A 19,071-nucleotide genomic window follows, 5' to 3' on the forward strand; every position below is an offset into this window, starting at 1 on the left:
ACTTAATTTAGCATTTTGAGATATTATTAAAACTGATAGTGTTCTAATAAACAGCGTTGCTTGATCAACAGGTTTTTCTGGTAGACTTTTTGGGAACTGACAGTCAACACCTAAGTGCAATTTTTTGAATCTGACCTCATTATTTCCTCCCCAACCTTGCTCTTTCTCCTTTGATGACATTAGAATCCACCCAGCTTAGTCAGCCAGAGACAGAATTATCCTTGACTATTCCATTCACCCCCCCAAAACTAATCAATCTTAAAGTCCTAATAATTTTGTTCCATAAATATTTCTCAACTTTCCCCTTTATTGCTGCTGTGTTCCCACTCTTTTTCCATGCCCATCCTGAGTGTTCTAGGTAATAATTCCACTTACCAGTGTGGAATGATTGCAGGCTAACATCGTGTATGCTGCTTAAATCCCACAGATGCTATTTAAATCCACATCTCCCAGGGTGAGGGTTTGGGGGTTTCCCACCCCTTCACCTTCCTCCACAGATGAGGAAGCAGGATTTGCTGGGCACTCTCTCTCCTCCCTGAACAATACATCCCCTCTCTTATACAAATGTGCCACCACCTAGGCTCACCCAATGGTTACTGTTACCGCTGCTTGTTAAGTTAGCTGTAACACAAAGGATTTTGCTTGGACCATCTTGGAAGGAAGATGAGTTTGAAGCTATGAAGATGATTTTGAAGAAAGATGATTTTGAAGGGGAATGCTTTTGTCTTTCCAGAGTCCAACATTCCTTTAGAGAAAACAGCAGGTTTTCACCCCACCAATGTGTAGTGGTAGCCAGGGAAATGTGAAAAAAAAAAGTGGTCTTTATCTATTTACCATGTCCACCTCATCGTCTCATGGGCCACAATTTTTAATATTTTTACCAACCATTTGACATCTTTTTATTGTCTTCTGTTCTCTAAAACTGGCGAAATGCCAAGTTGATATCTCAAAACTGAAGTGTCTGGATGTTGGCTTGCAGAGCCCTCAGAGAAAGGAACAACTGAGAACAAGGGCTTCAGTCATTTACCCACACAGGCAGCCCTGCTAGACAGCCTTCTTGTGAACAAAATCTGAGCCCCAGGTGAGGAATTTTCTTATCCTGAGAACTCAGAATTATAGACTAATAATATGAGCTCCCTGTGGGCTGGGAGAGGAGCTGTGTGGACCCCTCTCACAATAAAAGGATCTTCTTGTGGCCCTTAATGTTTGCATACTTCAGTGTTATTTTCAACTGCATCATTAGGTCAACAGCACCCTTGGGCATGGCTTACCATGAGACAATGCTCAAGGTTTGCTTTTGTTTGTTTGTTTGTTTTTGGAAGGGGGTCCCTTGCAAATCAGCAGATGACCATTTAAGAGGAAATAAGATTAAATAAAATTAAATTACATGAAGCTGAGGAAACTAACCCAAATATGCAACTGAAGCATCCTTTAATGGAGAAACTGTTTATATTTATTGAGTGCTAACCACGACCACACTTAACAAAACCTTATGAGATAGATGTCGTTATTATATTAATTTTATTGAGGAAGAAACAGAGAAGGCACCAAGGGTTTAAATATTTTTCCCAAAGTCACACAGCACTTAGGTGGTGGAGCTTGGATTTAACCCTGAGCCTACAGGCTTAACCATTTTTACCAGAGTTTCTCAAAACGCATTCCACAGGAAAGTAGTTCTACAAGATTCTTGGTAAAAAAATTATTCTAGTCATTTATATTACCTTAATTCATTGCAATTCACCATTAACATTGTCAAATAAAGACTCTGAAGAGACCTGTTAGTATTACACACACTTTCACAAACTTCCTTGAGCATAGCACACTCTTCTGCATAACCACCACTAACACCCCAGCACACACACAGCTGCAGAAACACAAGTCCACTGTGGTGGCAAAGGATAGGATCCCAGACTCCCTTCGTGTTTTTTCTGGCTTCAGATACAACATATCACAAAGAGGCTTGCTCCATATTTCCCAAGTGAGTCACAAAATAGAAACTCTTTCAGGAGAATCTCTAAACATCTATGACAGATTTGTGCGTGTGGTCTTTAGCTTTACCTGGTTGGAAGATCCTCCAGGATAGGCCAATCAAACTCTTAGTACATAGGATCACTAAGCAAAGTGCTAGACAAGGGTCATAACAGCTCTGTGGCTTCCTAAAAATGAAAAAATAAAAGTACAGCCGGCTGGCTGCCCTCTGGGGTCAGTGAAAGTTTCTATAGGCAGGCAACTATGACAAATTCAGCTAGTGAGTTGATAACAGGAAATGATCATATTTTGTGCTCATGGATTGGAAGAATTAGTATTGTTGAAATGTCCATACTCCCCAAAGCAATCTACAGATTCAGTGCAATTCCTATTAAAATTTCAATGGCACTTTTCACAGAAATAGAAGAAACAATTCTAAAATTTGTACCATAAGAGAACCAAATACCCAAAGCAATCTTGAGAAAGAAGGACAAAACTGGAGGCATCACACTCCCTGATTTCAAACTATACTACAAAGCTATAGTAATCAAAGAAGTATGGTATTGGCATAAAAACAGACACATAGACCTATGGGACAGAATAGAGAGCTCAGAAATAAACCCACACATATATGGTCAATTAATTTATGACAAAGGAGCCTAGAATATACAATGGTAAAAGGACAGTCTCTTCAATAAAAAGTGTTGAGAAAACTAGACAGCCACATGCAAAAGAATGAAACTGGAGTGTTATCTTACACCATACACTAAAATCAACTCAAAAATGATCAAAGATTTGAATATAAGACCTGAAACAATAAAACTCTTGAAAGAAAATATAGGTGACAACCTCCTTGCCATTGATCTTGGCAATTTTTTGGATTTGACACCAAAGTAAAAGCAAAGACAACAAAAATAAAAATAAACAAGTGAGATTACATCAAACTAAGAAGCTTCTGCACAGCAAGGAAAATCACCAACAAAATGAAAAGGCAACCTACTTATTGGGAGAAAATATTTGCAAACCATACATCTGATAAGGGGTTAATATCCAAAATATAAGAAATTCATACAACTCAATAGCAAAATAACAACAACAACAACAACCCAACTTGATTAAAAATAGGCAAAGAACTTGAACAGACAATTTTTACAGAGAATACATGCACATACTCAACAAGTATATGAAAAGGTGCTTAACATCACTAATCAATTAAGAAATGCAAATCAAAACGACAATGAGATATTACCTCATGCCTGTTAGAATAACTATTATTCAAAATACAAGATGTATCAAATGTTGGTAAAGATATGGAAAAAAGGGAAGCCTCCTGCACTGCTGGTGGAAATGTAAATTGGTGCAGCCCCTATGGAAAACAGTATGGAGGTTTATCAAAAAAAATTAAAACAAAACTACCATATGATCCAGCAATTCTACACCTATATATTTTTACAAAGAAAACAAAAACACTAACTCAAAAAGCTATATGTGGGGGACCTTCAAGATGGCGGAGGAGTAAGATGTGGAGATCACCTTCCTCCCCACAAATACATCAGAAATACATCTACATGTGGAACAATTCCTACAGAACACCTATTGAATGCTGGCAGAAGACCTCAGACTTCCCAAAAGTCAACAAACTCCCCACGTACCTGGGTAGGGCGAAAGAAAAAAGAAAAAACAGAGACAAAGGAATAGGGACAGAACTGCACTTCTGGGAGGGAGCTGTGAGGGCAGAAAAGTTTCCACACACTAGGAAGCCCCTTCACTGACAGAGATGGGGATGGGCGGGGGTGAAACTTCGGAGCCACAGAGGAGAGCGCAGCAACAGGGGTGCAGAGGGCAAAGTGGAGAGATTCCCACACAGAGGATCAGTGCCGACCAGCACTCACCAGCCTGAGAGGCTTGTCTGCTCACCTGCTGGGGCAGGTGGAAGCTGGGAGCTGAAGCTTGGGCTTCAGAGGTCAGACCCCAGGGAGAGGACTGGGGTTGGCTGTGTGAACAAGCCTGAAGGGGCCTAGCACACCACAGCTAGCCAGGAGGGAGTCTGGGAAAGTCTGGAACTGCCTAAGAGGCAAGAGACCATTGTTTCGGGGTGCGCAAGGAGAGGGGATTCAGAGGACCTCCTAAACGAGCTCCAGAGACAGGCACAAGAGGTGGCTACCAGTGCGGACACCAGAGACTGGCATGAAATGCTAAGGCTGCTGCTGCAGCCACCAAGAAGCCTGTATGCGAGCACAGGTCACTATCAACACCTCCCCTCCTTGGAGCCTGTGCAGCCCGCCACTGCCAGGGTCCCGTGATCCAGGGACAACTTCCCTGGGAGAACACAGAACGTGCCTCAGGCTGTTGCAACGTCACACCAGCCTCTGCCACTGCAGACTCGACCCGCATTACATACCTCTCCCTCCCCCCTGCCTGAGTAAGCCAGAGCCCCCTAATGAGCCGCTCCTTTAACTCCCTCCTGTCTGGGTGGGGAACAGACGCCCTCAGGCGACCTACACGCAGAGGTGGGGTCAAATCCAAAGCTGAACCCCAGGAGTTGTGTGAACAAAGAAGAGAAAGGGAAATCTCTCCAAGCAGCCTCAGGAGTGGATTAAACCTCCACAATCAACTTGGTATACCCTGCATCTGTGGAATACCTGAACAGACAACGAATCATCCCAAAATTGAGGTGGTGAATTTTGGGAGCAACTGTAGACTTGGATTTTTTTTTTTTTTCCCTTTTCTCTTTTTGTGACTGTGTATGTGCATGCTTCTTTGTGTGATTTGTCTGTATAGCTTTCCATTTACCATTTGTCCTAGGGTTCTGTCTGTCCTTTTTGTTTGTTTGTTTGTTTGTTTGTTTAAGTATAGTTTTTAGTGCTTGTTATCATTGGTGGGATTGTTTTTTCATTTGCTTGCTCTCTTCTTTCTTTTTTTTCATTTTTTCATTTTTTTATTTTTCATAATTTAAAAAAATTTTTTACTTTAATAACTTTATTTTATCTTTCTTTCTTCCTTTTTTTTTTCCTTTTCTACCTTTTCTTCTGAGCTGTGGGGCTGACATGGTCTTTGTGCTCCAGCCAGGTGTCAGGCCTGAGCCTCTCAGGTGGGAGAGCCGAGTTCAGGACATTGGTCCACCAGAGACCTCCCGGCTCCATGTAATATCAAACAGTGAAAGCTATCCCAGAGAGCTCCATCTCAATGCTAAGACCCACCTCCACTCAACGACCAGCAAGCTATAGTTGGGCACTCTATGCCAAACAACAAGCAAGACAGGAACACAACCCCACCCATTAGCAGAGAGGCTGCCTAAAATCATAATGAGCTCACAGACACCCCACAACACACCACCGGAAGCCGTCCTACCCACCAGAAAGACAAGATCTGGCCTCATCCACCAGAAATGGAGGGCACCAGTCCCCTCCACCAGGAAGCCTACACAACCCATTGAACCAACATCACTCAGTGGGGGTAGACACTAAAAACAATGGGAACTGCGAACCTGCAGCCTGTGAAAAGGAGATCCCAAATACAGTAAATTAAGCAAAATGAGAAGACAGAGAAATATGCAGCAGATGAAGGAGCAAGGCAAAAATCCCCCAGACCAAACAAATGAAGAGGAAATAGGCAGTCTACCTGAAAAAGAATTCAGAATATTGATAATAAAGATGAAACAAAATCTTGGAAATAGAATGGAGAAAATCCAAAAAACGTTTCACAATGACCTAGAAGAACTAAAGAGCAAGCAAACAATGATGAACAGCACAATAAATGAAATTAGAAATTCTCTAGAAGGGATAAATAGCAGAATAACTGAGGCAGAAGAACGGATAAGTGACATGGAAGATAAAATAGTGGAAATAACTACCGCAGGGAAGAATAAAGAAAAAAGAATGAAAAGAATTGTGGACAGTCTCAGAGACCTCTGGGACAACATTAAATGAACCAACATTCAAATTATAGGGGTCCCAAAAGAAGAGAAAACGAAAGGGACTGAGAAAATATTTGAAGACACTATAGTTGAAAACTTCCCTAATATGGGAAAGGAAATAGTCAATCAAGTCCAGGAAGAGCAGAAAGTCCCATACAAGATAAATTCAAGGAGAAACATGCCAGGACACATATTAATCAAACTATCAAAAATTAAATACAAAGAAAAAATATTAAAAGCAACAAGGGAAAAGCAACAAATAATATACAAGGGAATTCTCATAAGGTTAACAGCTGACCTTTCAGCAGAAACTCTGCAAGCCAGAAGGTAGTGGCAGAACATATTTAAAGTGATGAAAGTGAAAAACCTACAACCAAGATTACTCTACCCAGCAGGAATATCATTCAGATTCGAAGGAGAAATTAAAACCTTTGCAGGCAAGCAAAAGCTAAGAGAATTCAGCATCAGCAAACCAGCTTTACAACAAATACTAAAGGAACTTCTCTAGGCATGAAACAAAAGAGAAGGAAAAGACCTACACTAACAAACCCAAAACAATTAACAAAATGGTAATAGGAACATGCATATCAATAACTACCTTAAATGTAAATGGATTAAATGCTCCAACCAAAAGACATACACTGGTTGAATGGATACAAAAACAAGACCCGTATATATGCTGTCTATGAAAGACCCACTTCAGACCTAGGGACACATACAGACTGAAAGTGAGGGGATGGAAAACAGATATTCCATGCAAATAGAAATCAAAAGAAAACTGGAGTAGCAATTCTCATCTCAGACAAAATACACTTTAAAATAAAGACTATTACAAGACACAAAGAAGGACACTACATAATGATCAAGGGATTAATCCAACAAGAAGATATAACAATTGTAAATATTTATGCACCCAACATAGGAGCACCTCATTTCATAAGGCAAATGCTAACAGCCATAAAAGGGGAAATTGACAGTACACAATAATAGTAGGGGACTAGAATACCCCACTTTCACCAATGGACAGATCATCCAAAATGAAAATAAATAAGGAAACACAAGCTTTAAATGACACATTAAACAAGATGGACTTAACAGATATATATAGGACATTCCATCCAAAAACAACAGAATACACTTTCTACTCAAGTGCTCATGGAACATTCTGCAGTATAGATCATATCTTGGGTCAAAAATCAAGCCTTGGTAAATTTAAGGAAATTGAAACCATATCAAGTATCTTTTCCGACCACAACGCTATGAGACTAAATATCAATTACAGGAAAAAAACTAAAAAATACAAACACATGGAAGCTAAACAATACACTACTAAGTAACCAAGAGATAGCTAAAGAAATCAAAGAGGATATCAAAGAATACCTAGAAACAAATGACAATGAAAACACAACGACCCAAAACCTATGGGATACAGCAAAAGCAGTTCTAAGAGGGAAGTTTATAGCAATACAATCCTGCCTCAAGACACAAGAAAAATCTCAAATAAACAACTTAACCTTACATCTAAAGCAATTAGAGGAAGAAGAAAAAAAAAATACCCAAAGTTAGCAGAAGGAAAGAAATCATAAAAATCAGATCAGAAAGAAATGAAAAAGAAATGAAGGAAATGATAGTAAGATCAATAAAACTAAAAGCTTGTTCTTTGAGAAGATAAACAAAATTGATAAACCATTAGCCAGACTCACCAAGAAAAAAAGGGAGAAGACTCAAATCAACAGAATTAGAAATGAAAAAGGAGAAGTAACAACTGACACTGCAGAAATACAAAGGATCATGAGAGATTACTACAAGCAACTATATGCCAATAAAATGGACAATCTGGAAGAAATGGACAAATTCTCAGAAAAGCACAACATTTCGAGACTGAACCATGAAGAAATAGAAAATATAAACAGACCAATCACAAGCACTGATACTGAAACTGTGATTCAAAATCTTCCAACAAACAAAAGCCCAGGACCAGATGGCTTCACAGGCAAATTCTATTAAACATTTAGAGAAGAGCTAACACCTATCCTTCTCAAATTCTTCCAAAATATAGCAGAGGGAGGAACACTCTCAAACTCATTCTACGAGGCCACCATCACCCTGACACCAAAACCAGACAAAGATATCACAAAAAAAGAAAACTACAGGCCAATATCACTGATGAATATAGATGCAAAAATCCTCAACAAAATATTAACAAACAGAATCCAACAGCACATTAAAAGAATCAAAAAAAGAGAAAAAGAATCATACACCATGATCAAGTGGGGTTTATCCCAGGATTGCAAGGATTCTTCAGTATATGCAAATCAATCAATGTGATAACATCATATTAACAAACTGATGGATAAAAACCATATGATCACCTCAATAGATGTAGAAAAAGCTTTTGAGAATATTCAACACCCATTTATGATAAAAGCCCTGCAGAAAGTAGGCATAGAGGGAACTTATCTCAACATAATAAAGGCCATATATGACAAGCACACAGCTAACATCGTTCTCAATGGTGAAAAACTGAAACATTTTCCAATAAGATCAGGAACAAGACAAGGTGCCCACTCTCACCACTATTATTCAACATAGCTTTGGAAGTTTTAGCCACAGGAATCCTAGAATAAAAAGAAATAAAAGGAATCCAATTCGGAAAAGAAGAAGTAAAACTGTCACTGTTTACAGATGACATGACACTATACATAGGGAATCCTAAAGATGCTACCAGAAAACTACTAGAGCTAATCAATGAACTTGGTAAAGTAGCCGGCTACAAAATTAATTCACAGAAATCTCTTGCATTCCTATACACTAATGATGAAAAATATGAAAGAGAAATTAAGGAAACACTCCCATTTACCATTGCAAGAAAAAATATCTAGGAATAAACCTACCTAAGGAGAAAAAAGTCCCGTAGGCAGAAAACTATAAGACACTGATGAAAGAAACTTAAGATGACACAAAGAGATGGAGAGATATACCACGTTCCTGGATTGGAAGAATCAACATTGTGAAAATGACTCTACTACCCAAAGCAATCTACAGATTCAATGCAATCCCTATCAAACTACCACTGGCATTTTTCACAGAACTAGAACAAAAATTTTCACAATTTGTATGGAAACACAAAAGACCCCAAATAGCCAAAGCAATCTTGAGAAAGAAAAACAGAGCTGGAGGAATCAGGCTCCCAGACTTCATACTAAACTACAAAGCTACAGTAATCAAGACAGTATGGTACTGGCACAAAAACAGAAATATAGATCAATGGAACAGGATAGAAAGCCCAGAGATAAACCCACGCACATATGGTCACCTTATCTTTGATAAAGGAGGCAAGAATATACAATGAGAAAAGACACACTCTTCAAGAAGTGGCACTGGGAAAACTGGACAGCTACATGTAAAAGAATGAAATTAGCACACTCCTTAACACCATACACAAAAATAAACTCAAAATGGATTAAAGACCTAAATGGAAGGCCAGACACCATAAAACTCTTAGAGGAAAATATAGACAGGACACTCTATGACATAAATCACAGCAAGATCCTTTTTGACCCACCTCCTAGAGAAATGGAAATAAAAACAAAAATAAACAAATGAGACCTAATGAAACTTAAAAGCTTTTGCACAGCAAAGGAAACCATAAACAAAACGAAAAGACAACCCTCAGAATGGGAGAAAATATTTGCAAATAGAGCAACTGACAAAGGATCAGTCTCCAAAACCTACAAGCATCTCATGTAGCTCAATATCAAAAAAACAAACAACCCATCCAAAAATGGGCAGAAGACCTGAACAGACATTTCTCCAAAGAAGACATACAGGTTGCCAACAAACACATGAAAGGATGCTCAACATCACTAATCATTAGAGAAATGCAAATCAAAACTACAATGAGGTATCACCTCACACCAGTCAGACTAGCCATCATCAAAAAATCTGCAAACAATAAATGCTGGAGAGGGTGTGGAAAAAAGGGAAACCCTCTTGCACTGTTGGTGGGATGTAAATTGATACAGCCACTCTGGAGAACAGTATGGAGGTTCCTTAAAAAACTAAAAATAGAACTACCAAACGACCCAGCAATCCCACTACTGGGCATATACCCGGAGAAAACCATAATTCAAAATGAGTCACGTACCACAATATTCATTGCAGCTCTATTTACAATAGCCAGGACATGGAAGCAACCTAAGTGTCCAACAGAAGAATGGATAAGGAAGATCTGGCACATATATACAATGGAATATTACTCAACCATAAAAAGAAATGAAATTGAACTATTTGCAGTGAGGTGGATAGACCTAGAAACTGCCATACATAGTGAAATAAGTCAGAAGGAGAAAAACAAATACCGTATGCTAACACATATATATAGAATCTAAAAAAAAAAAAAAAAAAAAAAAAAAAAAAGTGGTTCTGAAGCTCCTAGGGGCAGGACAGGAATAAAAACGCAGACGTAGAGAATGGACTTGAGGACAGGCGGAGGGAGAAGTGTAAGCTGGAACGAAGTGACAGAGTAACATGGACATATATACACTACCAAATGTAAAATAGGTAACTAGTGGGAAGTGGCCACATAGCACAAGGAGATCAGCTCGGTGTTTTGTGACCACCTAGAGGGGTGGGATAGGGAGGGTGGGAGGGAGACGCAAGAGGGAAGAGATATGGGGATATATGTATATGTATATGTATAGCTGATTCACTTTGTTATAAAGCAGAAACTAACACACCATTGTAAAGCAATTATACTCCAATAAAGATGTTAAAAAAATAAAATAGAATAAAAAGTAAAATTAAAAAGAAAAACAAAAAGTTCAACAGAAGTTAATCTTTGCCCTTCCAAAAATATATGTACCCTACAGGCCTCAGAGAAACAACAATTTTCATACACAAAGTCCTTGCATCCATCATCGTATAGTGTCAGAGCACACCCTGGTTTTTCCAAGTTGTGGGGATTTGTACAAATTACACACCTCTCTTCACTTCAGTTTCCTTGTACTTAAATGAGATAATGAAAGTCCCATTCCAAAAGGTTGTTATGAATATTAATCAGGATAATGCATGTACAGTGCTTATTAACTCAGTGCCAGCACATAGTAGATGCTCATTAAAGTTGGCTATTATTAAGACTATCCGAGTAGTACTGCAGAAACTTGGCCTCAGGCAAGTCACGTCTTCCTTCCAAGAACCCTCTGTCATGTGATGACAGTTTTCTCAATAGGTCCTTGGTCAGTTAAAGAAAGCAATGTATGAAGGTGGCTTCATTAGGTGGAAACCATACAGAAATGTGTCAGGCAGCTAGTCTCAACCTGACTCAGGTTCTGACAGGAACAGGGTGGGTAGCCATTTACAGGACCTTCTGATCTCACCAGTAATCAGATCATTTACTGAAACACAAATTAGAGTTCCCTGAATATGCAGGTCTCAGTACTAATCAGGAAGAGCTTTCTTCTCACCATTATGTTATTTACCAACGCAGCGTCAAGGTAGAAATTGTCTTCAAATAATAGTAAAAAATAATGGCTGAAATGTAGTGAATTCTTACTATACAGTCTGTGGGCTAAGCACTTTATTTTACATTCTCAAATTTTATGCTTACAGTAATGAAGTAGTACTATTTTTATGCCAATTTTCTAGAAAAGAAAACAGATCTTTAGAGAGGTGAAGGAATCAGCCTGAGGTTGCACACAAGATAGTGCATCTGTGCTTTGATCTGATCACAAGGGGTTCCGTTCCAGAGCCAGTACTTTTAATAACTCTTCTGCACTGCCTAACTGGGTCAAACCCACTACCTTGCTGAAATAATTCATTTTGAGTCACCTACAAGAAGCTGTGTACATGTGATATAGATGTAGCTTTTCGATGACCAGAGAAACAACCAAAATGTTATCTTTCGGACCAGGACACACTGCTGTGTTTCACCAACACTTTGCCCATATTGTATGGTTTCCAATGATCAGAAACTCTTGTGTTACTTGAGCAAATGCCAACTGGATATTTCATTGGTTAAATTATATTCTAACTGCATATGACGTGTTCATGAGCCTTCTAATCTCTAAATAGGGATTATTCCTCAATACTACAACCTTTGTCATCAGCTAAACCATTAGAAATCCCAGTATCTCCTTAAGATGAAAGACAATGATGAGGTCCAGGTATCCTAAAGTCATATGGATGTTAGGTGGGAAGATTATGTGATAAGGTAGTCAGATTATTACACTGAAAACAATGGAATTGACCCTAGAATTTAACAGTCCTAAAACTAGGAGCCTTGTGACTGAATTGGTTGGTTGTTTTGCCATCGTGAAGGGCTTGCCTCTCAATTGATTTTTTTTTTTTAATTTTGAAAACAGTACATTTTATATTTGACACATATGTAGCACTTCTGCATTGGGTATATGAAGAAATTCATAAAGAAAGTCCCAGCCCTTGACAATTTTATATTTTAACTTGAAAATAAAGAAATTATAGGAAAGATATTTAAGAAAATTTAAAACAAAATATTGATGCAAAATGGTGATCACAACCATTGCTATACAGTTTATTTAGTCACCTATCTTGCATAGCCGAGAAATTTCTAAGTTGATGCCACTGGTGTACAGGCGCCATGTAGAATTGCTAAAGTTGTGACACATCTGAATTGGGACGGACACAAATGATGATAATCTTACTGACTTACACAGTGTTTTCTCTGTGGCAGACAATGCTTTCATTTAATCTTCCTTACAGCCCTACGACGTACGGGAGGAAAATGAGGCAGTGAGGGGAAAAGAGGTGCAGCATCTGAGGTCATAGAACTTGCAAGTGGCAGAGTTGGGATTTGAACCCAGAAAATATGACTCCAGAATCTTAGATCATCACTACCATACTCTGACTCAGTGTTACTCATAAAAGCTCAGCTTTAAGCCCAAGGCAACGGCTACTCATCAGGAACCCTAGGCAGGAAGTTCGTTCTCTGGGAAGACTGCAAGAGCTACCCAAACTGAGAATGATGGAAGAAGCACAAACTAACTGACCAGAATGACCAGCCCGCCGAGAATGGCCACTTATCAAGAGAGGGTGAGGGCAGGACGACCACCTAGGGGTGCTTCTATGTGCAAATGCCCCTCTGGCCCTCAGTGTTCATGATTCGGGAGAAAAGAAGGGTATCTGGTACATGTGAACTTTCCTGAGCATTACACAATATAACATGTTGCAGCAAGTCACCATTGGGGACTGAGGACAGAGGAGTCACAGGTCTCTGCTTCCCAGAAAATTACATTCTAAAGTTCCTTATTGGAAGCTATTCTTGATTCTCACTTCCCTCTGGCTCTCCTCGTATTTCTGTATTTCATTTTCAAGAAATTTCTAGTATTTCACAGTGATTCCATCTTTTTCACACTGAGAAATGAGCTGACTGTCCACATTAATCAGTCAACTCATGAAAACCAGCCAAACAAGTTATAAGAAATCCTGCGCCCTCAAGCCTTGCTCTGATTCAGACATAGCCATCAGTGAAGCATAGGATGTGATGTGAGCTGGTTTCCAGAACTATTGATATCCCTCAGCTATGGACTCCGAGACCAATGTGCAGTAATGAGCTCGGGACAAACGGAGGGCTTCGTGCTGCAAAAAACAGGCTAAGCGCCACATCTACTCTGTGTGTGCCAAGTAATGCCAATTCATGAGTTGACTCTGTCGACACCACTTGATACATTCACCATAAGCTGGAGGATCATTGACAAGCTGCCTCAAGTATGGTAATAGGAAAATTAGGAGGTATTCATTAATGCCAAGACAAGGACTTTGTCTTATAACTTTGCCAAGTTAACGTTGCATGAAATCGTGTGTTTTGAGATTATTTGCAACACAACATTTATCATACATCTCCTATGAGCCAAGAAATGAGTCAACTTCTTGGAATACAAAGATTAATAAGACACAGCCACCTCCAGTGAAGAACTCATAATACAGTGTTAGTGGAAGCAACAAATGTCCATGATATATTAATACAACAGGAGTAAAATTTGTCCTCTTTCCTCTCTGATTTCAGATTTAAATTTGATGCTAACCTAGTCCTTGTTTATAAATAAAAATGTAATTTGGCCTTCTTGGTCTTAAATTTTGAAGAGAGCAACAAAGATCATACTGTTTTCAACTTCTAGGTGAAAACTTTCAAAAAGCTTATGGCAATGTGATAAGAACTCTTTTACTAGAAACAAAATTTCCAAGATGCAAACTGAAGCCATTCTCAAGTAAAGAAATAAATCAGTTCGGGGATAACAAACCAGCTGATGATTCCCCGTGGGCCAATGTAATTGCCTAATTCAGAGATAGTCTCAACAATGAAGAAGGACAACTGTTAATGGTGTTTTCAAGACCTACATTGTCAATACACTAGCATATCCCACTTTTCCCTGCTAAGAGGATCCTGATTTGACCGTGTGCTCTCCACAATGTGACAATGTGAATTCTGCCCAGGGATGAATTATGAGACTGACAGGGCAGTCAGCTAGGGAGTTTTCTAGATAGAACTTTTTTCCCTGATTAAATAGAGGTATATGATATACGCTGTCTTTCTACTAAGGGCGTTGTCCTGTGTAGGTATGATACCTGTGCAGATATGATACTTGGAGTTTCCACAGTCATCATGATGAAACACATTGTCAATGTGATAGGATCGGGAGAAACTTGGTAACATGGTCAAGCTGCTGAGCCATCCCTAAAACCATTATTTCATGACTTCCTGTTATGTGAGAGTATAATAAACAATTATTTATGCAAACAAGCAAAGTACTTTGTCCCAAACTCGAAGACAGCAAATAGGAAGGGCTGAGATTTCAAACCTAGATATAGCTGACTCAAACGCCATTGGCTTGGTCGTCTATGCCAGGCTAAAGAAGTAAAAAAAAAAAAAAACAAGAAAGTAAAAAATGGATATTAAGTATCCTGGCTCTCGCCTTTAAAGGCATACCACTAACGTGGATATTCCTGTGCCAGAGCCTGGACAAGTCCCAGATCTATTCAGGAGTTTCTGTTTTCTGTACCAAAAGTCAAGGTCACCTGTAGGGCAGCTGTAGTAGTCTGACCAGTGGAGTTTAGGAAAATGATTCTGGACAAGACAGTTCAGTTTAAAGCTGCTTTGGGGATTCAAATCTAAATCTCAGCAGTATCAACAATTCTTAACAGTTTTCAGTGTAAACAAACACTGCCTGAATAAGCATTCTTCTTGATTTTTAGTTGTGCATAAATTATCTTCTTTAAAAACTTCTCAGAGCAGTCAGATTTCTGAAGGTGTTCATATTATGTCAATACTTTAACAAATTTTTTCCTGATAAAATTGTGAGTCATCTTGTACTGAAGACAGAGGTATATATTTTTCATAAGTCAAAGTTACTGATATTTTAAGAAGGGTAGAGCAATTTGAAACACTCCTGGAGAAAGAATAACATTCTCCTAGCATGGATAAAGATGACAGTGGTCTCAGAAGTAAAAGCAATTCCTAAGAGAAATGCAAATCAGATCCACAATGAGATATCGCCTCACTCCTGTTAGAATGGCCATCAACAAAAAGACAAGAGATAGGTGCTGGTGTGGATGTGGAGAAAAGGGAACCCACGTACACCGTTGGTGGGAATGTACATTGGCACAGACACTATGGAAAAGAGTATGGAGATTCCTCAAAAAATTAAAAATGGAACTACCATATCATCCAGCGCTTCCACTTCTGGGTATTTATCCAAAGAAACCAAAAACACTAATTTGAAAAGATATAAGCACACCAATGTTCATTGCAGCATTATTTACAATAGCCAAGACATGGAAACAACCTAAGTGTGCATCAGCAGATGAATGGATAAAGAAAATATAGTATACACACACACACACACACACACACACACACACACACACAGGAATGCTATTCAGCCATAAAAAAAGAAGGAAATCCTGCCATTTGTGACAACATGGATGGAGTTTGAGGGCATTATGCTGAGTGAAATAAGTCAGCCAGAGAAAGACAAATACTACCTGGTATCACTCACACATAGAATCTTAAAAAAAAATTCGTAGAAAAAGAGAACAAATTTGTGGTTACCAGATGCAGGGCGTAAGGGGTGGTGGAATTAGATGAAGGTTGTCCAAATGTACAAACTTCCAGTTAAAAGACAAATATGCCCTAAGGATATAATGTACAACACGATGACTACAGTTTACACCGCTGTACTGTACGTTTGAAAGTTGTCATGAGTGTGGTTCCTAAAAGTTCTCATCAGAAGGAAAAAAAATTGTTTGTACTTATATGAGGTGACAGATGTTTAAACATATTGTGATAATTATTTCACAATATGTCAAGTCATTATGCTGTATACCTTAAACTTATACAGGGATATATGTCAATTATTTCTCAATAAAACTGAAGGGGAAATAAAGCTATTGCTAGGAAAGGAAAGTATTTTTATAAAAGGCTTTTTTCCCAGAACTGGGTGGTGGCTGAAAGAGAGAGGAAAATAAGCATCTGAGTGTCTGACTGCTCAAAGTGTGGTCCGGGAACCAGCAGTAACGGCATCGCCTGAAAGAGTACTGGAAATGCAGAGGCTCAGGCCCCACCCCAGATCTATAGGATCAGAACTTGCAAGTTAACTAGACCTCAGGTGATTCACACGCACATTATAGTTTGAGAAGCAACAGCTTAGAGCAATGATTCTCCAGCTTGGCTGCACTTTGAATTTTCTGCAGAGCTTTAAAAAACGCATGGCTGGATCCAACTCCCGGAACTTCTGATTTAATTGTTCTGGGTTACGGTTGGGACATTGAGGTTTTTTGAAGTTCCCAAGCAATTATAATGTGCAGCCAAGCACTGATTCAGTGGGCTGATAGTGGCATTCCAGTTTATTTGTTCTCCTCAGCGACAGTAGGAAGTGTGTAAGTCTCTCAGTTTTAGACCTGAAGTGATGAGACCCTGTGACAAAAGAATGCTTTAGGATCCGATGTAGGACATTCAATAAGAAGTCATAGAATTCTGAGTGTAGACGTGCTTTACTTTACATAATAGATCTTTCCTTATAACTTACATGTTCAATGAATCTTTATAAATAAGAATAATTTTTGTGCTCTTTACATCTATCATTCATTGTGCTAGACAATTCTTTTTTAATCATTCCATAAACTCTTACAAAGAAGGTATTATTGTCCCTCTTTCACAGATTTGGAAACTGAGGGTTCAGAGATGTTAAGTTATTTTCCAAAGTCACACACCTGACAAACAGTGATGTCAGGATTTAAGGAGTGGTCTTTCCGTCTCCAAAGCTGATGTTCTTTCCCTTGATCTAATTGCTTCCATATACTTAAGCACAAGTCATATTCCAAATTCATCAAGTTTGTCATTTCTGTAAATACATAAGATAAATCATTTTGAAAAGCAAAGAGCTATGTGAAGGAATCACCCTAATTCATCTACTTTGTACATTACGAGGTTTATATAGATTTTCCCAAAGGAATGTAGTCCAAGCTCCATCTTTAGCCCTCACTGGATGGGTTTTAAAACAAGTAACCAGGGTTACTTCACCTCCTTTCTTCTTGCTCTCCACCATCCCACCTCACCACTGGCTTCAATTAAAATGAAATTAAAAAGTTGCAAGCCAAAAGAAAATTACTTTGCTATTGCCATATGCATATATTCAGCTATCCAATTACTTGAGCTGACGGAAGTAAGCAAGGAATAATCAAAACTTTATTGCCCTGTATGGGTTTAGCAGGCCTTCTGTGGTGATTTTCCTAACAAGAAACTATGGAGACCCAGTAAGATGCTGCTGGTACCCTGTATTCAAACTATTTAAGAATGAAATTTACACTGCAAAGGAAATTCCCTATCACAAACACTTGGTGGGGCTTTTTTTTGGAGAATTTATAGCACAATATGCCACAACACATCACTTCTTTAGTACCAGACTGCTGGTCTCTGGGTCAAAGAACTGAGTTTACCTAAAATAAATTAGTTAACTGACAAAAATGCCCTAAGAATGGGAAGAAAAACCTCCAAAACATTCTGGGCAGCGTGCACATGCCCCAACAGATAAAACAATGCCTTAGAGAGTCCATCAAGTGGCTACTTCACCTGCAAATATATTGTTCCCAATACTTAGAAATTGACAAGCACTACGCTAAGTGCTGTATATGCATCATTTCATTGAAAACTCATAGCAGCTCTACAAAGAAGATTCTACTAATTTCATCTTACAAATGAAGGTGCTGAGGCAAGGAGAAGTTAAGTGACTTGCATAAAACCATACTGCTTGTAACTGTGGACCTAAGAATTGAATGACTGCAACCTGTCTAGATCCCATGTCTTTAGCCCAATACTATACTGCCACTTAGAGGTAAAATGGGATATCACTTCCAATAGGTCAAAGATTTAAAATGGAATGTCCTGGACAGGCCTGACCAGCATCTATTCCCTCTGTTCCTCCTACCCAACAGATCTCTGATTTTCCTTTAAGGAAATATCTGTAGTAACCGTGTAGTAATCACACAGTAACCGTGATGTGAAAGTGGACTTATCCATTTCCACAGTTCCAGTTGACAGTCAATCAGCCTATTCTCAAACCCCTTGCAACTATGGTCACTGTACCTTAGTTCAATCTGCATGAAGAACAGGAAATATCATTTGATATGTAAGAAGTGCCACTTTCTACCCTGGAAATGGACAAGGAAGCCTGTCGCCCCTTCGTGACCATGCATCTTTGTGACTGTGGGGTGACATCCGGCCTGGGATAAAGCCAGAATGAAGAAACAGAACCAAGCTCTTAACCAAAACATGTCTGATGCGGGATCGTCCTTTGGTTTTCAGTTACAGAAGCCAGTAAATCCACATTATTGTTTAAATCCCATTGACTCAGGTTTTCTGCAACTGAAAGCTCTTCATTGATAAATAGACACCAACACTGTATACTTTTGTGTTTGAAATGACTTTAAATGAGGGATTTACTTTCTACATGCTATAGTTTTAATAAGGGCATCCTTGTGGACATCTTCCTGGGATAAAAGATATAGAATTATCTCCAGACCCAAGCAGTAATCAGATCATTTTTATGCAGCTTATCTAGATTTTGTCATTTGAAATTCATGATAGGTTCATAAGACTAAAGGAGTTCACGCTGAGTCAGTCATATTACTATTCACCAACTTGTGTAACTGTGTGA

The 19,071-nt window shown here is 38.8% G+C and overlaps 1 protein-coding gene across 1 annotated transcript in view; it reads right to left on the reverse strand.

The window, feature by feature from the left end:
- The window catches only part of LOC309627871 (alpha-fetoprotein-like), a 263,638-nt gene that overhangs the window by 104,117 nt on the left and 140,450 nt on the right, over positions 1–19,071 (reverse strand). The gene's annotated exons all lie outside the window — the stretch shown is intronic.

This window comes from Balaenoptera borealis, assembly GCF_965194805.1.
Source record: "Balaenoptera borealis genome assembly, chromosome: 4".
NCBI classification, from domain to species: Eukaryota; Metazoa; Chordata; class Mammalia; order Artiodactyla; family Balaenopteridae; genus Balaenoptera; species Balaenoptera borealis.